Below are 23,130 nucleotides of genomic sequence, written 5' to 3'. Positions count from 1 at the left end.
TTGCCATTTGCTTTAAAGGGTATAGTCTGTTAACAGTTAAACTGCCCTTTCAGCCTGCAAATTGTTCTGCTTGTGTCCCACCCAGGGTGGTACAACTATTGCTGCAGTCTGTGAGCGGGGGACCCTCTAACTTACCTACCCACACCATTTCCAAGGGACTTATAGATAAGCTAACTCAGCAAAATAGGTTAAATCCAATTTTTAATATATAGGTTTGAGTCTTACGTGAATGGAAAGAACTTTGGCTCGATCTGTTTGTCTCTGACAAGAATGCACAGTATCAGCACTTATACATATTGGTGTTTCCAAGACATGTCTCTCGGATACTCATTCCACCTTAAGTAGACCTCAGGACTACTGCATGCCTTTTTGCTGATACCACTCTTGCCTGGAGTTCTCAGAAGATCAAGACTGACTAGCCCTCTGACTCTGGATTGGGTACGGAGAGCACAGTGTCCAGAACTCCTGGCCTTAGGCATCTGTCCTCTGATCAGGCCGCCTGTTTGGGAGCATGTGCCTTTGCAGCAACAGGGTGGAGTTCTGCACCGGGTCTTCACAATCTACACCTCTGTGCATGGAGATTGCGCAACAACAGCTGACACCTTTGACCTTCATCCTGAGTTGGTTAATGCCATCTTGGAAGCCAGTTGTCCCTTGACAGACACTGTATATGTCTGTTGTTGGGACTAATTTGTGTCTTGGTGAAGTACTTAGCAGATAGACTCCTTTCAGGCAAACTTATCTGACGTTTTGTTATTTGTGGTATCCATGGCTCAGCAAGGCTTTGCTCTGCACACAGTTAAAGTGTACCTTTCGCATCTTTCAGACTTTTCTGTGGTTGCCAGATCAGCCCTTATGGGTTAAGTCTCCAGTTGTTATGCACTTTTTCAAAGACTTACAACATTTGTTTCCTCCCTCTACTTGCCATGCCACAGTGGCACCTTAACTTAGTCCTTATGTTTCTCTTGTGCCCTCGCCTCTTTCACGTCACAACTGGGCTTTGCGGCTTTTCGTTCTCAAAAGTGTTCCTCATCACCATGACATTGGCGATGTGTGTGAGTGAGCTTCAAGCTCTCTGTGTCAACCCACTGTACACCTCCATCTTCCCAGACAAGCTGGTTATATGGAGAAGAGCATCATTCTTGCCTAAAGTTGTTCCACATTGGTCAGAACATCACCTTGCTGATGCTGTATGCTCTGCTTCTCCCCTTTAAGGAGGAGAGACTTTATGATTTGGACCCAAAGAGAGTGCTGTGCTTTTACATAGATCGTAGCGATTAGCTCTTTTTGGTTTTCTCTGAAGCAAAAAAATTAAAGGCTGTGCAGAAGAGAGGCATCGCCTGCTGGATTGTGCTCTGCATTAAGATCTGCTGTGCGTTGGCTAAAAAGCAGTCTTCAGAAGGACTACATGCTCATTCCACCAGGGCCAAAGCTGCTACCACTACTTTGGCTCACGGAGTCCCTGTCCTGGACATCTGCTGGGCGGCTATGTGAGTGTGCCCCATATGTTCATGAAGCTCTAGTGTCTGGACAGTCTGGGTTGCCAAGAGGGGCATGTGGCCCTCTCGGTCCTGCTGACTTGTTAGTTTGAGTCCATCCACATACTCACTATTAAATAGGTACTGCCTTGGTATCTATTCACAAGGTGAGGAATCTGCGTCTGAAACTCTCTATCAGAAGAACAAATTACTTACCTTTCATAACAGTCTTTCTGGTAGAGGCTGTATCTAGCTGCAGACTCCTCACCCACCCTCCCATCCTCCCCGTTCCTTGGTTGCCTCTGTGAATTAGTAGAATCGCAAGTCTAGCAATCTGTACACTTGTCACACCAATTTACTTTTGGCGCATTGCGTCTGAGACACAGACAGTCTTTAATGCAACTGACACCTGTGTGAGAGTGGCGCCTATATGGGCTCTGCACATCGTTTCTGTAGCAGAAAGGTGTCAGTGTAGAGCCACATGATCCCACCTACTGGCACAGAGAGGTACTGCTGAAAAGTTGCCTGAATCCGACTGATGCCTACGGAGTATTCTCAAGGTGAGGAATCTGCAGCTGGATCAGGCTTCTCCACAGAGTAACTTGTGAGCTACTGGTATCTCTCCAGCTGAGTATGAGTAATTCTCCTATGTGCAGCGCAGCCTATTAACTTAAATGCTTTTGTTTGGTTGAATTAATATATGTGTACCAAAATTGAAGAGTGTATTTGATATGAAAATGTGTATATTTTACAGAGCCTGAAATTTCCTAAAAATATTCAAAGCTGATATTCGAATGATAAATGATGCAGCATTGGGAGACTTAATACTAATGTTAACTAGGTACCAGGTGGCATTGCAGCTGTGGCTTTTGTGTATACCCCTGTAGAGGCATTGTAAATTAACTATGCCTTTTGTACATAACTGCTTGCAATCCTACAATGAGGTGCACATGGCTGGCATTCTTGCATAGGGTGGCCACTAATGTAATTTTGTCTGATGTGTTCAACACTAATGACATTAGTAGCTCGGGATGATTGTCATTGAACATAAGTAGCTCTTGTTTGTGAAAAGATTGGAGACACCTGGGCTAGATAGTCTCTACCAGAAAGAGCATCCTCAAAGGTAAGTAACTTGTTTGTCAGGGCTGTGGGCAAAGGAGTGAAGCTGTGAAAATGGGGTAGAGTTGAACACTGATGTAAGTGTACTATTGAAATGTTCGAATGATATGTTATGGAGATGTGGAGTCTCTGTATTGTGAATTTGGTTTAGGTTGTTAGTGATTTCGTCATGAGGAATTTCACACCCGGAGTGAGTACATCTAAAGGGCTGTAATAGAGGGAGAATTGATTAGAGAGCAGGGTGTGTGAAAGTGAGTGGAAAACTTGTTATGTGTTGGGGAGTTTATAATCAGGTAAGTGTTACGGAGGCAGGTCCCTCTGTGGGCTCATTTTTATCGTGTGTTGCGTACGAGGAGGAATACCTGGGTGGCATGTAAGGTGGGTGCAGAATGTGTGGGTGATTGCCATGGTGTTTTACATACAGTGACATTGAGCAGTGCTGGTAAAGAAATTCTGCACTGCTGCTGTCTGGACTGCTTCTGTGTGTAAGGAAGCTGGCACTGCTGCTGTTCTCACTGTACCTGGTTGCATTGGATCCGCTCGGACGCAGGTGGTAGTCACGCTTGGCCCCATGCTTGACTCTGCAAGGTACGCGTGCACCACTGCTGTCTGTACTATACTTTTATGTGTGGGATTGAAGCTTGTTCTGCTGTTAAACATGCTGTACCCATTCTCTGTGAATGCTGTTCTGCTTTTACTCTTACTGCACCTGGTGTGTGTTATGCTCGCATTAATGGTGATCTTGATGTTCATGTTTTATGTCTTAAGTGAACATATTCTCTGTCTGAAAGTACATTGCTATGCTGTTGGCAGTGTGAGACCTGTTCTGTCTGCTAGTTATGCTTGCAGTTCTGCCATCTTACTGTTCTTTTATAAGCATGCAAGAGATTTTTTGCCAGTGATGTATTAGTTCTTTGGACTGTGGAATCTTGCACTGCAGCTATCTGTGTAGTGCCTGTTCTTTGTAAAATAAATTACACCATTGCTGCACATGTTTATCTCATCTGTTGGTGACGTTTGGGAAATAATTTTCACCATCCAGACTATTAACTATGAACTTGCTTGATCACACATGAAGCCCACAACTTTGTCCATTGCTTTGAATGCAGGCTTACTGTAGATGTGCTCAATAGAAAAACTGAATTTGCCTTACTTACTTGACACATCACAGTGTATAATACCAATGGACCCCACTCCTCTTCTTAATCAAATACAACAATGCATTCTTGTCTAATTGTTTTATATCTTCTCTCTTATTCATTGACTCACAACAGATCCATCGTAGTTGAGACTGTTTGTCAACCACTTCAGAGAATATGCATGACGTTGGCTATCTTTACATCCTCTGGGCAGCCTGACCATATCTGGTTTGCACCCATGGGATATTTTGTAGCTCACTTTTCACAGTGGCATTGTAGACTATGAGTAAAATTCAAAAAATGGGCAAGAGTTGTTTGCGGTTGTCACTGATGTCCCCGGTTTACAACTTAGGTGTTCTGTTTTGAAGCTAAGCTATTGTGGATTTTACTTTATCTATGGCCTTTCCATTCTGTTTAAAGCCTTCTTAGAGCTCATCTTTTTACCTCCTACATTTTACCCATGTGTCTCTTCTGCCCAAAATGATGAGTGGGGAATTGATTCAAATTTGACCTGGTCATGCACCTTCCTGCCTCACGTCTTCCTTTTGTGCCCTTAACATATTGTGCTCCTTCTAAACACATGACAGTGAATGCTTGTCGTGATCAGCACTAGGTATGGCTGTTCCAGCGAAGGGGAATACTAGGGTGGTGGGGTGGGGTGAGTTGGTTAGGGAGGTGAAACTGCGCTGCCTGAAGTTTTATTTGTGTTGTGGGAATTACTAAAGCAGTTCACACTTCTTATAAATAGCATTATTTAAAAAAACAAAAACAAAAACATTTTTTGACAGCCTATAACCGGCTTCATTGTCCAACTTTTGTTTCATTTCCTTGAAAAATGAAGCCAATTATACTTTAATAAAGGCACTATGGTAAGAGAAGTTCCAAGACAATCTCTTTCACAAACCTGTTTTAAAGGAAAAGTGGGAGGAAAAAATACCAGAGTCTCCAGACACGCTGGAGCCTACACAGCTATAAAACCGATACTGCGCCTTTATGTAAGCACACTTCTATCAGCATCCCATCATGCTGTGTCGATTGTTCCAGTTCATTTTACTTGCTCTTGCCAGCAGTATCCTGGAGCACTACGCTCAGCCTTTTTGGCTGTTTTTTAAACTTTGGAAAAACTTTCAAAAATGTTGGTTTGTCATTCACTTGTCTTTTATTTTCTATTGTCTATTTTCTGGCACATAAGTATATTTTCTGTTCATAAGATGCCAGCTCTTTTTCTCATCGAGCATGTTCCTTGCCAATCAGGACACTATGTGCATTTAATAAAGAGGAGGGTACCTCAAATTTGAAGCTTTGAGTTCTCAGCAGCCTATAATCCGCCCTATAGTTGATTTGTCAGTCACTTTATACTTTGCCACCTCATAGCCACTAAACAGCTCCTGTGCCTGTTTCAATTACTGCATTTCCTTTTGTGCCTACCACCATGCCACAACCAGTGACACTTCCAACACTGCTTCTGCCTTATCTCTAGTGAGAACTAATCCATGAAGACTGAGGTCACTAAAGTGAAGGCCATGCTCTTCCGAAAGACTTTGTTCCAGACATTCCACAGGTCGTAAGAACTTACACTTACATCTGCATAGATACTTTCCTATTCTTTTTGAATAGCATTCATCCTGAATCTGTCTCGTCGATTGCATTAATATCTTTATTGAAGTACTTGTCAAAGCTTAACATTCCGATACCTACACAGCCAACTACTACTTCCTTCATCTTCAAAACTTTACATTACCATGCTGCCTTGAGACGATTACGTGCTCTGGTGCCAGGTTTATTGGATCCTGCAATGGTGATTGTCCTGCTTCAGCCAAGTGAGTTCCAGCTAGGTTGTTTAAAAAATATACATTCTCCCAGAGAAGGAGCTGCTGTTTCTGTGTTCTGAGCCTCCACCAGACTGTCAACGTTTCAGCTGCAGAAAAAAAAACAGGCTACGGCACAAGCCTTGACTGCACTTCCGGAGAAGGAAAGATAACATTTGATGCAGTTGTGGGAAAAGTTTGCTGTCCCTCAGCAACAGCCAGGAAGGCTATCCGTGATACTAGGCAGATGCAATAAATCATTCTGGGATTCAAGGCAGCGCTTCAGAAAGAACTTTGAATATCTTGAATGAAAGAGAGAGCATTGATTTTGAAGCAGGTAATCAGTGCTGGTACTAATTCTTAAGATTTGGCTTCTCTTGGCTATTATCAAGGCCTTTCCCTGAGGTACCGTTCCTTACTGACTTTAAACCTGAGGCTCAGGAAAGGATTGTGAAGCTTCCTTTTTCTGGTAACATACTGTTTGGTTCTCAAGCTGATAAGGAGATGCAGAGAATGGAAACAAAATTGGTGACCCTTTAGTCTGTTGGCATAGAAAAAACGGAGGAATTTTGGAAACAACATTACAAATCCATTGATTGTTATTTTTCCCTATACAGTGTTTAAGCCGCTCAGTGGCCACAGCAATACATACTGCAGAAAGAATATTAGTAAGCTATGACGCCCTCAAAAGTAGGAAGTGGCCAGCAAACATCTATGCTAAAGCAAAGCCTCTTGCAAAACATTAGCTCCTCCCCTTACCTATCTTCTTCCCCCGACCCCAAAATGGGGGTAACGTCAGAAGTCATACTGAACAATGGCAAAAAATCACAAATGACAAATAAGTACTGAATATTTTGCAAAATTACCATCTTGTGAGGTTTATTTCATACCCTCCAGTCATTCAAAGAGATCTTGGCAGTTTCAACTAGACAAGCTTCAGCTGGAACTCTGAGAAGTTGTTCCTGACTCCCATAAAGGAAAGGTTACTTATGGCTGTTATTTTCTAGATGGAAAAAGGGACCATAGATAGAGGTCTTATAGAGACTTGTAGCCTCACATTCCTTGCCTTTGAGTTTTTCACAGGCGTTAGACTGGATCAGAAACTTGTCATGAGTGGTATCCCTGCGTACCAGTTGGTGACATCTGTTGTTCTCCGCCAGACGTCATCCGCGCTGGAAGTGGCATGCGCAGTGCTTATATAGGTGCCACCCCAGCATGCTGATGTCATTTCTTTTCTTTCCGCTCCAGTCAGCGCTGTTCCAGAGCGAGCTTCCACACAAGTTAGTTTTTGACTGAGCTTTTTTCAACTTGTGTTGAAGCTTTTTTTGAAGGCTGTTCTCCTGGTGTAGCAGGAATGTCCCCTAGGAAGCCCATCTTCAAGCCCTATGGTGCCTGTCGCTGACCGATGTTGCTAACGGACCTGCACCATGTTTGCCTTTGGTGCCTCCAGCGCAGTTATGATGTGGGGACATGCATTTACTGCCACGCCATGAATCCAAAGACTTTGAGGAAGTGATCCCCCAGGCTCCTGGTAGCTTGATGTGCGACACCGTGACAGCCTTGTTCTCAGTCCAGAGGAAGGTCCCGGGATCAGTCTCAGAGTCCAAGATCTTTGTTGCACTTGAAGTCATCAGGCCACTTGGGTAAGTCTCCCTGCTAGAAAAGGAGTAAGAAGTCAACGAGTTCTTCGACTTCACCTCATCTTTTCAAGACAGCTGATCAGACAAAGGAGTGTCCTCATTCGAGGCCTGGCTCTGCCGTTGAGCCAGAGCATGAACTGGCTGTGCCCCTCCCCAAGTTTCCATAGCTGGAGCGGCCCCCACCCAACTCAGTGAGTTTTATGAGGTCATGCACCTCATAGTTGGGTAGCCCATTCCCTCTGGCGTGCATTTGGGCCCTATGGGTTTGGGAGGGGCCCCTACTGGGTCTCCACTGACAGCTGCAGTGCCAGTGTTCCTCCTTGGATACCACTTCGACCTTTCCTTGTGCCGGTCCAGATGCTCCTGGTGCCACCGGCACTCTCTGGCAGTGCTAACCTCAGTCTCATCCCCGACTCCAACATGGAGCCAGAAGTGTGTCGCCTGACACTGGCTCTGGATCTGATGGTGGTCATGCCTACCAGGTCGGATCCTGAGCCCTATTCATATGGGCTGGGACTCAGGGAGGGGGGTCACTGGACCCTGAAGAATACCAGCCCCTAGATCCCAACTTGGATGGGTGTGAGGACTTTGTGGACGCCAGCGTACTGGATACTTCTCCATATACTGGCATGGTTTCTCCTCTTGCTATGACTATGGAGGAGAAAGCCTCATTCGCCTAGGTGGTGAGGAGGGCCACTGAGGTCCTTGACACTCAGTTGCCTTCAGTGGCAGTCAAGCCTAAAGTCTTCGCAGAGTTGCTTCAGCTGGGAGTGGCCCTCTCTGAACAGCTTCTCCCATGTAATGAAACCATCATGGACATCCTGTTTGGGACAAACCCTGCACAGGGACTCCTGTGGACAGGATGATTGCCCGCCGCCACCGAGCCACCCCAAGGGGGTCCAAGTTTCCTCACCCAGTACTGTACCCCGGAGAGCGTGGTGGTCCAGGTCTCAATCTCCAGTTTAAATCCTGGTGCATTCCCTACCACCTCACTGGACTTCAAGAGGCTGGACACCTTAGCCAAAAAAATGTTTTCTTCCACTAGCCTGGCAGTGTGGCCCATGAAAACTGCATGCCTTTTGGGTCACTACTCTCATGCAGTGTGGGATACGGTTGAGAAGGGGCTGCCAGAGGTCCAGGAGGAGGCCCGGGCTGTACTCTTCCAAGCTGTTACTGACGGGAGGGATGCACCCACGTTCCCAATCCGATGTGGACTGGATCCCACTGACTTGCTGGGCAGAGCGGTTTCATCATCGGTGGCCTTACAGCGCCATGCTTATAGATGTGCCCTTTGATGGGACTCGTCTCTTCAGAGACAAGGGGGACTCAGAGCTGGGGCGCTTCAAGAATAGTAGTGCTGCGGTCAGATCCTTGGGTCTAGCCATGGCCCTTCACCCACCCCAAGCCATCTTTTGCCACAGAAGGTGCTTCCAGTTGCATCTTTATCCACCCAGCCACCACGGAGTGCAAGCTTTCCAGCCTATGTGTGGCCAAGGATGTGGTACCCACAGGCCTCGTGGGTCGGGCAGCCAGAGTTTATGCCAGTTCATCAATCCCCTGGCAGCTGCAGCCTCCAAAACACTTAGTTTGTCCTTATTCCATCATAGCCCCCCAGTGGGAGGCAGGATATGCCATCACCTGACCCATTAGTAGTCTATAACATCAGACCAGTGGGTTCAAATTGTCCAAAGGGGCAGTCCCCTCCCTTTCCTGACCTCCCCTCCACCGATGCTACCCACTTGCGAAAAACTGACAGAGGACCACCTCTCCACTCTCCATCAGGAAGTGATGGCTCTCTTGGCCAATGCCAGAAGTAGGTCATGGTTGCTATTCCCGCTACCTTCTGGTGCCCAAAAAGGACAGAGGCCTTTGTCCTATCCTACGCTCTCTCAACTTCTTCCTCAAGAAGGAGAAATTCAAAATGCTCACGCTCACTCAAGTCCTATCTGTCCTGGACCCAGGAGGACTGGATGGTAGCATTGGACTTGCAGAATACTTACCACATTCTTGTCCTGCCTGCCCCAGGTGTTACCTGTGGTTCACGGTAGGCCACAAGCACTTTTCGTTCACCTTGCTTTCCTTTGGCTTTACCAGTGCGCTTCTGGTGTTCACCAAGGTGATGGCGGTGGTTGCAGCTCATCTGTGGATATCAGGGGTGCCAGTCTTCCCCTATCTCAAGGACTGGCTGTTGAGGGTGGGCTCGTCCCAGACTGTTCTCCTACCTCCAGACTACGACAGACCTCCTGCCCTCTCTGGGGTTCAGAAGTCACACCTGACACCCTTTCAAACACTTCTTTTCATTGGAGATGTCTGGACACGGAGCAGTTTTGGATTATCTGCCCAAACGGCGAGTTCAGGATATTCAGGTTTTAAACTGATGTTTCAGCCTCTATTCTGGTTTTCGGTGAGACTGAGTGAGACTGCTGGGCCTAGTGGTCTCATGCATCCTGCTTGTGACACATGCCGGCTGAGCTGTGGGACCTGAAGTTCCAGTGGGTGCAGCAGCAGTGGAATCTCTACAATGTGGTCCAGATCACGGAGGGAACTGCAAAAGATCTGCAGTGGTGGCTAATGATTGGGTCGACCGCAAACCCCTCTTCCTTCCCTACCCAGATCTGACAATCGTGACAGATGCATGACTCCTGGGATGAGGCACTGTAGGAAGTTGGCTCTGTTTATACTATATCAAAATGAGAAATAGTGTGCACAGAGTCCAGGGGTTCCCCAGAGGCTTAACAGATGCTAAAGTGGATAAAACTAATGCTCTCTTTTGTGGTAGTGTGGTCAAGCTGTTAGGCTTATCAGAGGATAGTGCAAGCATTTGTTCTACACACACAGACAATAGAAGAAGCACACACTTAATGACTTAACTCCAGACCAATGGTTTTTATATAGCAAACATATCTTTTCTTAATTTATTTTTAGAACCACAAGCTTCAAGTTGAAGGTAAGTACTTCATGCGATTCGTATTTCACACGTTTCAACAGTACTTTATTTGAAATCGATAAGTTATACAGTTTTTTAAAATTTTGGCAATAATCTGTTTAAAAACTTGACACTGCAATTTTCAAAAACTGTTCCCGGGTAAAAAAAAAAGTTAGATCGATTTGCAGGTAACTACAACACTTACAGTTCTAGTCTCCAGGGGTAATTCCACAGATTAGGGTTCAAGTTAACCGTAAACACCCACCACCAGTAACACTGGGCCAGCCAGGTGCAGAGGTCAAAGTGTAGGCAAAATTAACATGGGCTCCTATGGAGACTGGGGGCACTCTGTTTCAGATCTGCACGTAGGTAAGTACCTGTGTCTTCAGAGGGCAGACCTGGGGGTTTAGAGGAGCACTGGGGGGCACCACTAGGCACCAAACATACACCCGCAGCGGCACTGGGGCGGCCGGGTGCAGGGTGCAAACAAGGTGTCGGGTCTCCAATAATTCTTTGAGGTGACCCCGGGGGTCACTCAGATGCTGCAGGTGAGGTCCAGAAGGTAGTTTCTGGAAAACTAAAGGGGTGGGGAGGGAGGAGGGTTTCCTGCTGAACGTTGCTGCGCCAGAGGTCGGGTTCTCCAAGGCCTGGGGGCTGCGGGTGCAATGTGTTTTTACGCGTTGGATATCTTCGTCTGGAGCTTTCGCAATCGGGGGGGTCCTCAGGATTCCCTTCTGCAGGCATCATCGTGAAGGGGTGGAGAGGTCAACCCAGGGTGGGCACTCGCTTAGAACTGCCTTGGTATCCTCTTTAGCTGGTTGGGCCACCTGGACATAGGCCGTGGGCGTCGGGTGCAGAGTGGTCAGGACTCATACATTCGGAGCGGGGTTGGAGTCCTTAGTTGTTTCTTCTTTTGGACAGGGCCATGGGAGTTCTTGGTCATTTTGGGTGCAGGGCAGTCCTCTGGAGCTTTGCAGAGGTCATTGGTCCTTCTGGATGCGTCGCTGTACTTGTGCAGATTCTTTGAAGCAGGAGACAGGCTGGTAGGGCTAGGGCCAAGTCAGTTATCGTCTTCCTTCTTCCCTGCTGGGGGTTACAGCTATGCAGTCCTTATTCTTCTTGTCAGGTCGCCAGGAAGCTGAGTTCAGGGAAGCCGTTAAATACAAGATTAAGAGGCGTTACAGGGGTCAGAGGGCAGTAGCCATCCCGGAGGGTGGCTGCACCCTTCCTGTGTCCACTTGCTTTGGGGAGGGGGGCACATTCCTAACCCTACTGGTCCCGGTCCTCCAGACCAAGATGTAGGATTCTGCAGGAGGTGGGGGGGCATAGGTCACCTCAGCTCTGGACACCTTAGGGGTGGTCCCAGCTGAAGTGGACACTCCTTGGTTTTCCTCAGTTTCCCGCCAAACTTGCCGCCAAAAGTGTGTCTTTGTTTGGGCATCTGCACTAGCTGGAGTGCCCTGGGGCACTGTAACTTGAGGTCTGAGCCTTTGAGGCTCACCGCCAGGTGTTACAGTTCCTGCATGGGGAGGTGTGAAGCAGCTCCACCCAGAGCAGGCTTTGTTTCTGTCCTCAGAGAGTAAAAAGGCCCTCACCCCCAAGGGGTCATAAACCTGTCTGCTAGTGGCAGGCTGGCACAGACCAGTCAGTTCTACACTAGAGGATTGGGTAAAATACAGGGGGCATCTCTAAGATGCCATTTGTTTGCTTTTTAGAATAAATCCAACACTGGCATCAGTGTGGGTTTATTGTGCTGAGCAGTTTGATACCAAACTTCCCAGTATTCAGTGAAGCCATTATGGAGTAGTGGAGTTTGAAATTATAAACTCCCAACCATATACTTAATATGGCCACACTTCACTTACAATGTCTATGAATGGACTTAGACATGGTAGGGGCATATTGCTCATGCAGCTGTGCCCTCACCTGGTGTATAGTGCACCCTCTCTTAGGGCTGTAAGGCCTGCCAGAGGGGTGACTTACTATGCCTCAGCCAGTTTTTTGTTGGCATGGCACCCTGAGAGGGATGCTATGTCAACTTTGCCTTTTCCTCCCCACCAACACTCACAATCTCCAATGGCAGTTTGCATGTGTTTGGTGAAGGGACCCTTAGGGTGGCACAACACATGTTGCAGCCCTTAGGGACCCTCCCTGCCCCAGGGTACCACTGGTACCTTTTACAAGGGACTTATATTTGTGCCAGAAGTGTGCCAATTATGGAAACAATGGTACAGTTTTAGGAAAAGAACACTGATACTGGGACCTGGTTAGCAGGATCCCAGCACACACTGTTAAGTCGGGATCAATATCAGGCAAAAAGTGTGTGTGTGGGGGGGGGGGGGTAACTGCAACAAGTGCCAATCTCCTATAAGCAGCCATCTGGGAGAGGTGGAGATCAGAGCCCTCTGGCGGAATCCAGGCTCCACATCAACCTATCCATGGACAGCACCAACAACATATGGCCCTGTAACAAACAGGACGGGGTGAGATCATGAACCATTTGTGAAGATGTTCTCTGAACGCCAGAGCAAACAAACTCAGCGGAAGATGCCTAGATGATCATGCATGGCTTTTCTGATGGATACAACTACCTGTGGATTCCTCACCTAATGAATACTCCCATTGCGCCAGCACTCAACGGAAATCTTCTTCCTAGCTTCTGCACGTCGACGAGGACGTCACAGTTGCCCACGCGACGCCGTCTGACGTCATACAGGCAATAAGAGGTCTTCGCCGACGTGCCGACGTCAGTTCCCTTTTTTCCGTGCCATTAGAAACGGTTATCTTCGAGGGAGCTACTGTTGCTGTTCGACAGTTACAGTGTGTTTTTTGGATCTATTTTTTCTTTGAGATTACAATGTCGCAGAGAAAGTTAGGATTCAAGCCCTGTCGTGAGTGTGGGGGCAAAATGTCGGTAACGGACCCACATTCTGACTGTTTGTGGTGTCTTAGTTCCGATCATGATGTTGACAAGTGTGATTCTTGTCAACATATGAATCCTAAGGCCCTGAAAGAGCGCGAGGCCAAGCTTTTTCTGGTGAAGTCGAAAAAGAAGGAAAAGAGACACCATCGAAAAGTCTCATTGGTGTCATCGGGACTCCCGGCGTCGTCGAGAATCACGGCGCCGGTCGAGTAAAGAGAGGTCTCGGTCGAGGTCACCATCAACTCGATGTCGGAAGACTTGGGAGGTCAGTCCCACTGTCACTCCCCATCCGTCGACGCCGTTGCCTTCTCCAGCCTCACCGACTTCGCCCGGGTCATCGGGCCAACCACCTTCAGTGTTTGAGGTTCCGCAGCCTCAAATGTTTTCTCTGTCGTTGCAGACGTCGAGGTTGGTGTCGCCTTCGAACCAGGCACCCCAGTACCCGGCTTTCCCGCCCCCTGGAGCTGATAATACCTTATTTTGTAAATGCGATGTTTTCCATCTTCCAGCAGATGGCTCCAGGTGGTGGACCGGCTGGTCCTTCGGGCCCTTTGGCTTTCAACATGGGTGCTCCGGCTCCGCTTCGACCGTCACCCTTTATGCCCTTTCTCCCCCTGGGGAACGTGGGCTCGGCGTCGGTATCGGCTCAGGTGGCTCCTGGGGCTTCGGCTCTGACAGCTTCGGCTCCGGCGGCTTCGATGTTTCAACCAGTGGCGCCGTCTAGACCTCCTACGACTCCGAAGCAGTTTTCTCTCCATCCGACTCCTCGTTCGGCGCCGAAGGTACCTATGGCGCCTGTAGACCCGGCGTCGGACGGATCCGAAGATCGGCATCGTTCTTCGACATCTGCTGACGCCATGTCGACGCCGAGGATAGAGGAGAGGCTGCACTCGAGGAGGCTTGCTCTCCGCCTCCTTGAAGAGCAGGAGTACCAGAGACAAAACCTGGAGGAAGGAGAGATTGAGGACTGTCATGAGGGTCTCCATGGGCTGGACACTGCTAGTGGCCTAGATACTTCCCCCGAGTGGGACTTGTCATCTCCTGGGGAGTATACAGAAGAGGCGGCCACTTTTCATTCTGTTATCAGGAAGGCAGCTAGCTTCTTGGATCTTCCTTTGCCGGTGACTGAAGCCAAGCAGAATTTGTTGACAGAGGTGTTGCATCCGGCCTCTACATCGGCAGAACCACTTTTGCCGTTCAATGAGGCGCTGCTGGAACCTGTTTTGGAAGTCTGGAAGAAGCCAGTGTCTTCTTCAGCTGTCAATAGATCTGTGGCTAGGAGGTATCGGGCTGCACCGGCTGACCCTGGTTTTCTTACCAGACATCCAACACCTGAAAGCTTGGTGGTCCAGGCTTCCTGCTCGGCAAGGTCTGCTCCTGGCTCTTTTCCATCTGTGCCCTCGGATAGAGACTCCAAGAAGATGGACATGGCATCCAAAAAGGTGTTCTCGTCATGTAGCATGGCATTAAAGTCCACCAATGCTACATGTATTTTAGGAAGGTACATTTATGCTCTGATGGACAAAATTGCATCTACGCATACGGAGGTCCCTCAGGGGCTATTGAATCTGGTATCGGACGCTCAGGCAGCTGCAACTCAGGTTATCCAATCTGGGTTGGATACAACTGACTCGGTTGCTAGAGCAATTGGCACTGCTGTAGTTACGAGGAGGCAGGCTTGGCTTCGTAACTCAGGATTTTCCTCGGATGTACAGTCGACCCTACTGGACCTTCCTTTTGATGGGGACAAGCTCTTGGGTGCCAAGGCGGATTCGGCCTTAAAGAGGTTCAAGGAGAGCAGGGCCACGGCCAAGTCACTGGGCTTGCAAGCCACTTCTTCTGCCTCCTCCAGATTTTTTAGGAGGTTTCGAGGATTTGGTCATGGCTCCTCCTCCTCCTTTTGAGGGAAATTCCAGCAGCCTACCTCTGCTCGCTCATATAGATCTTTTAGAGGGAGGGGTAGGGTCCGTACCAGGGGAGCCTCTCAGCAGCACTCTGCCTCTTCCTCTTCCTCTGAAGGGGTGCAGCAGGGGAAGCAGCCTTAGGCTTCCACCAATTCCCACTCACTCCACTCCTGTAGGGGGGAGGTTACTGAATTTTCTCCACAAGTGGGAGGTCATAACTTCAGACCCCTGGGTTACCAGCATTGTGAGAAAAGGCTACACCCTTCCCTTTTGGGAGTTTCCGCCCCTATCCCGCCCCATCCATCTTATTGTTCAGAAGAACACCTCCTGTTGTTAGAACAGGAGGTTCAAGTCCTCCTTTCAAAGGGCGCGGTGGAGTTGGTTCCGGAGCAAGAAAGGGGTCAAGGTTGTTACTCGAGATACTTTCTGATTCCCAAGAAGGATGGTCGGTTGAGGCCAATCCTGGACCTAAGGATCTTGAATTGGTTCCTCAAACAGGAAAAGTTCAAGATGCTGACCCTAGCTCAGGTGCTTTTGTCGCTGAACAATGGAGATTGGATGGTGTCTGTCGACTTGCAGGATGCTTACTTTCATATCCCGATACTCAAGTCGCACAGGAAGTATCTCCGGTTTGTGGTGGGGTCGCAGCACTATCAGTTTGCGGTTCTCCCGTTTGGTATTACTTCAGCACCTTGAGTCTTCACGAAGGTGATGTCGGTGGTTGCGGCAGAGCTCAGACGGAAGGGGATAGCAGTATTTCCTTATCTAGACGACTGGTTGATCAAAGCCAGGTCTCCGGAGCTCGTGTTGCGTCACCTACAGTCCACAACCCAGTTGTTGTTCGACCTGGGCTTTTCGTTGAACGTGCCCAAATCTCACCTAGAGCCCTCTCAGAGCCTCCTGTTCATAGGGGCAGTACTGGATACAACATTGAATCGAGCATTTCCTCCGCCTCAGCGGGTTCAGGACATTCAGGCGTTGGTTCCAATGTTTTAAAATGGAGCGGTCATTCCAGTCCTCAAGGTCCTACGTCTACTCGGTCTGTTTGCTTCGTGCATACTGTTGGTCACGCATGCTCGCTGGCACATGAGGGCTCTTCAGTGGTGCCTCCGAAGGCAGTGGTCTCAACACAAAGGGTATCTCGAAGGCTCAGTGAGGATCTCCAGAGATGCTGCCATGGATTTGAAATGGTGGATTGCAGACGACAATCTTTCCCGAGGAAGGCCGTTCTCGCAAGTTCCGCCTGTGACCACAGTAATAACGGATGCTTCCACTCTAGGGTGGGGAGCTCATCCGGGGGACCTGGAGATCAAGGGGCTTTGGTCTCCAGTGGAACAGATGTTTCATATAAATCTGTTGGAGTTGCGGGCTGTACGTCTGGCTCTCAAGGCCTTCCTCCCATCCCTTCGTGGTCAGTCGGTTCAGGTCCTGGCGGACAACACTACTGCTATGTGGTATATAAACAAGCAGGGAGGGGTAGGGTCGTACCTTCTCTGCAGAGAAGCTCTTCGGCTATGGTCCTGGGCAAAGGACCATCAGATTTGCTTGGTAGCAAATCATCTGGCGGGAGTCTTGAACGTACGTGCGGACAGTCTCAGTCGCCATTTCTCGGCCGATCACGAGTGGCGTCTCCATCCACATCAAGTCCGGATAATCTTCCAGATGTGGGGGTTTCCTCGGATAGATCTATTTGCCACCCGGGAGAACTCGCACTGCCCGTTATTCTGCAGCCTCCAGTATCCGGTGCAAGGAGCTTTGGGGGACGCGTTTCAGATGACCTGGTGCGACCAGCTGCTTTACGCGTTCCCCCCCATACCCTTGATTCCTCGGGTGTTGAGGAAAATTCGCCAAGACCGGGCCCAAGTTATCTTAATTGCTCTGGATTGGCCAAGGAGGGTGTGGTATTCCGACCTTCTCCAACTCTCACTGTGCCCTCTGCTCCGTCTCCCTCTCAGGGCAGACCTCCTCTCGCAGTCGCAGGTTCATGTTTTCCACCCCAACCTCCAGAGCCTGCACCTTCATGCCTGGAGATTGAACGGGGCAACCTGAGTTCCTTTTCTCTCCCGCCTGAGGTAGTGGATGTTATCTTATCGGCCAGGCGACACTCCACTAAATCTATCTACGCTAATAGGTGGTCTAAATTTGTGGTTTGGTGTGGAGAGAGGCAGATTGATCCCTTACGTGCTCATTTGTTGGATGTTTTATCTTTTGCTTTGTCTTTAGCACAGAGGGGTTGTGCAGTGGCTACTGTTAAGGGTTACTTGTCTGCCTTGTCAGCCTTTATTTGTCTTCCAGACCATTCTTCTTTATTTAAATCCCCAATAGTACTTAGATTCTTGAAGGGCCTTATGAATAAATTTCCTCCAACTCCTTTCGTTATGCCTCAATGGGATTTGACCTTGGTTCTAACTTTCCTTATGGGTTCCCCTTTTGAGCCTATGCATTCTTGTCCCATAAGATTATTAGTTCTTAAAACGGTTTTCCTGGTTGCTATTACCTCTGCAAGGAGAGTGAGTGAGTTGCAGGCTCTATCGGTAAAACCCCCTTATACATCTTTTTATGGGGATAAGGTGGTGTTGAGGACCAAGGCTGCTTTCCTTCCGAAGGTTGTTTCACCCTTTCATTTGGCCCAGACAATTACTCTATCCACGTTTTATCCTCCGCCTCATCCGTCAAAGGAAGAAGAGAGACTACACCGCTTGGACCCAAAGAGGGCGTTAAGCTTTTATATAGACAGGACAAAGGATTTCAGGCTGGAGGAGCAGCTTTTCATTGGATACGTGGGAAAGAGGAGAGGAAAGGCAGTCCACAAGAGAACACTCTCCAGGTGGGTTGTTCTTTGCATTAAAATGTGTTACTCCTTAGCAAAGAAGGATCCCCCTGATGGTATAAGAGCTCATTCCACCAGAGCTAAGTCAGCCTCCTCGGCCTTGGCTAGGGGTGTTCCTGTGGTCAACATCTGCAAGGCCGCAACTTGGTCACCCCTTCATACTTTTGTGAAGCATTACTGCTTGGACTCTGAGGTCAGAAGGGATGGCCATTTTGCACGGTCAGTGCTGCAGGATTTCTTGGTTTGACCATTCAGGCACCAACCACCGAGTGCGGTACTGCTTTGGGACTCTATTCATTAGGTGAGGAATCCACAGGTAGTTGTATCCATCAGAAGAACGAGTTACTTACCTTCGGTAACGACTTTTCTGGTGGATACATTAGCTACCTGTGGATTCCTCACGGTCCCACCCGCCTCCCCGTTGCCTGTTTGGTCTAACCAAGTAATTCTTGAGTGTGCTCCTCTTGGTTTTGAGGATTGGTATATATTATGTATATATGTTTATATGTATATATATAGTTCATATATTTATTTACTTGTTTAAAAAAAAAAAAATGGTAGGTTGAATTCTCAGAATGATGTTGTTTGTTTGGAATATCATTAAATATTACTATTGTTCTTTCATCTCAATGGCCTATTATTCTCAGGCACGTAAAAAATGTTGGTACTGACGTCGGCACGTCGGCGAGGACCTCTTATTGCCTGTATGACGTCAGACGGCGTTGCGTGGGCAACTGTGACGTCCTCGTCGACGTGCAGAAGCTAGGAAGAAGATTTCCGTTGAGTGCTGGCGCAATGGGAGTATTCATTAGGTGAGGAATCCACAGGTAGCTAATGTATCCACCAGAAAAGTCGTTACTGAAGGTAAGTAACTCGTTCTTCCATCCGAAGGCCCACCAGGTGTTGAACCACCAGTGATATGCCCTGACACTCCAGCCATGTTCAGATTTGTTGCAGGTCCACATGGTCGACATCTGAAGTGGTCTCATCCACCAATGGCGAGAGCATTGGTAAGATCTGTTCGCCACCACCGAGGACGTGCAATGTAAGCAGTCCTGCGTGCTGGAGTCTCCAAGAAGGCTCTTGCTCAGACGCTTTTCGTCTTCAATAGAGCTCATGCATCCTGTATGTCTTTCTGCCCTTACTCCTGCCCATAGTTCTCAAGAACATCAGTAATGACCGGGCACAAGTCATCCTTGTAGTTCCAGACTGGGCTCGGAAAGTTTGATATCCCGAACTGTTGAGCATGGCCATGAATCTTCTGGTCAGGCTGCCCCTTCGGGAGGATCTTCTGTTGCAGCAGCAAGGGAGGGTTCTGCACCCGAACCGGTCTTCGATCCACCTTCATGTGTGGAGATTGAGCGGCAGCCAGGTGTCCCTCTACCAAGACTGTATATTCCTGCCATAGGAGCAAGTTTATGGCATGGTGTGCAGAGAAACAGATTGACCCTCACTCTGTTCCCCTCTCAAGTTCTTCCCTTTATTCTCACTCTTACCCAGCAGGGGTCTGCTCTGGACACTCTCAAGGGCTACTTTTCAGCCATTTTAGCCTTTTTGCAGCTGCTTAATCAACCTTCCCTCTTCAACTCATGCCTCAGTGGGACCTTAATATTGTGCTCCTGTTTTTTTGTGTGCTCCCTTTGAGCCTCTTCATAATTGTCCCCTCAGGCTTCTTGCCATTAAGATGGCCTTTCTCCTGACCATAACATCTGCCCGGTGGGTCAGTAAGCTTCAGGCCTTATCATCAAATCCTCCATATCGAAGCATTTATCCAGACAAGTTTGTTCTGCGAAGTAGGGTATCTTTTCTGTCGAAAGTTTTCACCCCATTTCATTTGGCCAATGCATCACCCAGCCTACATTTTATGCTCCACCACATCCTTCCAAGGAAGAAGTGTCTCCTCACCATCTGGATTTAATAAGAGCCTTGTCGTTCTACCTTGACCGCACTATAGAGTTTCAGGTGGACGAATAACTCTTCGAGGGATGTGTCGAAGCTAAGAAGGGAAAGGCAGAACAGAAATGGACCATCTCCCATTAGATGGTGCTCTGCATTAAAATCTGCTGCACACTGGCCAAAAAGCATCCCTCAGAGGTTTTGCGTGCTCATTCCACCAGAGCAAAAGCTACAACCACAGCGTTAGCGCACAAAGTTCTAGTTCTGGACATCTGTCAGGAAGCAACATGGGCCTTGTTGCACATGTTCACGAAGCACTACTGCCTGGACATTCAGGTCTGTTGGGATAGGCACTTTGCTTGTTCCGACCGGGAGGACTTTTTGGCCTAAAAGCTGTCTCACTGGCCCGACACCGGAGAGGTTTTGCTTGGGTATCTATTCAAAAGTGTAGCAATCTGAGGCTCGAAGTCTCCATCAGATGAACAAGTAAAGTACCTTTGGTAATGCCTTATCTGATAGAGACTATTTAGCAGCAGATTCCTAACTGACCCACCCCGTCCTCTCCGCTCTGTGAGCTGATTCTAGGGTCAGGGCTGTTTCCTTTTCAAGGGCCCTAGGGTGCCACATCAGTATTCATCATGGTCCTGGCGTGGAAAGTCGCAAAAAGAAACTGACCTAGGCACACTGGGGTGGTGCCTGTACTGGCATCATGCATGTCACTTTTATCAAGGACTCAACCGATTAAAGCCACCTACTGGCACACATGGATACTGCTCACAAAAAAAGTCCTGATCCAGTCTGATGTCTGGGGAAAATTCAGAGGTAGGGACTCTGCGGGTAGATAAGGGTTTCCTAAAGGTAAGTAATTTGTTTTTGAGTCCCTTCCTCGACTTGATAGGGGTGAAAGAAGAGAGGAATTCAGAACTTCAGTACGCCATCAAATCTATTAATACGCCTCTCAAGGGTATTGGATGCATTCAGTAAATCTTGAATATGCATACTTTTAATAATAGCGAAACAGGAAAAGTTCTTGAGGTTTCTTGTCAGAAAAGATTATTAGAATACAAAGTCCTTCCATTTGTCTTAAAATTGTAGAAAGATCATTCTCCAAGTGTTGTAAATACAATATCAGTGCACTGACTAGGTTAGAAAGGAGGTACAAGAACCAGACTACTGGTCCACCCACAATTTAGAACGGGATGATAGTCATGTACTCTCACATCAATGCAGTTCATTGCGAAGGGATCAAAAGGCAGAAGGAGATTTTCTCAGAAGAATCTTGCAGGGGAATTTTTGCATTCAACGAAGGTGATTATCTTCATCTGCTCTTGGACAGTGCTGCATTTTAGATGTTACTTTATTTCACTTTCAGGATTAAAATATACAACCATTACAATACACATTTTCACTTAAACGTTTACAGCTGGAAAAGTAGTTGTACATTTTTACTGTCACACTGTTAATTCAGTAATGCTTTATATTTTCAATAAATACCAGAACAAAACTAGTCCCTTTTCATCCTTTTCTGTTTTTGCTTGGTACTGACTCTAAATCCTGTAACAGCATTGTTATTTTATTCGTAGTTAAAATCATCTGGAAGCAGGTCTTACCTTGTCCTCAGTTGTTATGTTAAGGACTTTAATAACCTTATCTTTCACAAAGCATTGCCCAGGCAGTCTGGTAAAGATCACATTTTTACTTCTGATCATAAAACGTTGACCAATCATTGTATTGTTCCTCTCATGGAAAGAGAGAATAATGAAACAAATGTGCTCCCCAAAAAGCGAAACGTCCAGTGAATCATGATACCCTTTCTGCGTGAAGGGCATCTTAATTTCAGAATAATGTCTGAGAATTTGCATCCCTCTCAGAAATGTTCATAAGTAAGATGGGTGTACAGCCTGCTGTGTGGAATGTAATTTGTGTGGAGGATTAATGTCAGACCGCTTTCAAACAGTTATCCGATGCTGTTTAGTTCTAAGCTGGGTTAATATTGTTCTGATAGAGCCTCCCGTGGATTACTTGTGTAAACCCCTCCCATTCCACAGACTGGATCTGGAAATGTAAGACTTGTCATAGGTATGTTAATGATGCTATGTGGTGCTGCATATTGTCATCTGAGCCACATGGGCTCCACATGGGCTCCAATTATGTTGTTATATCAGTGTATGTGGAGTACACTGGTACTGGTGAGGTTAGGTCTAGTCTAGAACGTGTCCATAAGCGATCACCAGTGTCTGTGATTAATTCAGGCATCCCTTTCATTTCCTTATTGTATGTTGCAGTAGTTTCCTTTGGTATAATGGCTATGTCCCGACGTGGGTCCCTTGCTCACTGTGCCACAGGACTCAAGCTGTACCACGTCAACAAGTCCTAAGTAGTTTGAAGCTGGTTGGGGATTGCTTGTGTTCCTATCTGGAGGAGAACTGGTGCAGCAGTTCTAGCTGAACTTTTCCAATTGAAGACTGTGAGTGATTTACATATATCGCTGATCTGTCCATAGTGTCCTAGTGAGTGAGTCAGTTTGTAATATGGCATTAGTGATTCCAGAGGCCAGGATTAATTCAAACATTCTTTAAATCACCTTGTATGTTGTAGGCATAGGCAAGGCAGTGGAGACTCAACAAACAATTACATATAGAACAGCTGAAGATATCGTCACATGGATTGATTTGCTATGTGAATCTACATTTTTAAGGGTCATTGCATTTCAGGGTCATTCTACTATAGATGTGGCAGCTGTGAATGCTTTATTTAGGGTAATTCATGTTCAGAGCATTTGGGAGGCCATCCCTTGGTACTTCATGCATTCTTTCATTGAGCATTATTGGTTGGACATAGATAGGAGAGAGACTTCCTTCTTTGGTATGACATGTCTCCTGTCTTTTGTGGTGTGATTTATTACCTGCCCTTTACCTGCCTCCTGGATAGATGCAGGAATATCTGCCCATTAAAATAACAGATTACTCTATTTTTCTTTCTATTAGGTGGTCCATCATTTGTATGTTCCTTACCACCTGTTGTCCTCCCTCAAGGATTATTTTATTCCTCTGTAACATGTACAAGCATCTTTCATCTTTTGCATCCGTGCCTCAGTAACGGTGAGGAAACCAGAATGCAGTTGACGTCACTGCCATTAAGGTGCTTTGTAAACATAATAATAATTTGAACCATGTGAATGATGTGCAGTTCCACCTGGCACTGTTGTAAGGCTGTGACAGCTCTGAAATGTTGGGTCTTGACTGGTACTTGGAGGGGGCCCGAATAAGGAATTTGTAGGGGCTGAACCATCCATCTGAAAGAAAGCTGTCAAATTATGTCATTCATTGAGCCCTGCTGGGATAAGCTGTTTCCCCAACTGTCTCCAAGCGGTATATCAGCAAAGTACACTTAGGCCATTCTTAAATACATTGCATCTCTGTTTTGAGGCTGAAAGCTGCAAAAGGCATACAATTAAGAAATAACAG

At 47.3% G+C, this 23,130-nt stretch overlaps 1 protein-coding gene across 3 annotated transcripts in view; it reads left to right on the top strand.

The window, feature by feature from the left end:
• The window catches only part of TRAF2 (TNF receptor associated factor 2), a 429,606-nt gene that overhangs the window by 168,786 nt on the left and 237,690 nt on the right, over positions 1-23,130 (top strand). The gene's annotated exons all lie outside the window — the stretch shown is intronic.

Source organism: Pleurodeles waltl, chromosome 6 (genome assembly GCF_031143425.1).
Source record: "Pleurodeles waltl isolate 20211129_DDA chromosome 6, aPleWal1.hap1.20221129, whole genome shotgun sequence".
In the NCBI taxonomy this organism is placed as follows: Eukaryota; Metazoa; Chordata; class Amphibia; order Caudata; family Salamandridae; genus Pleurodeles; species Pleurodeles waltl.
The sequence above is the reverse complement of the archived record's forward strand: the minus strand, read 5'-3'. Positions and strand labels throughout refer to the sequence as shown.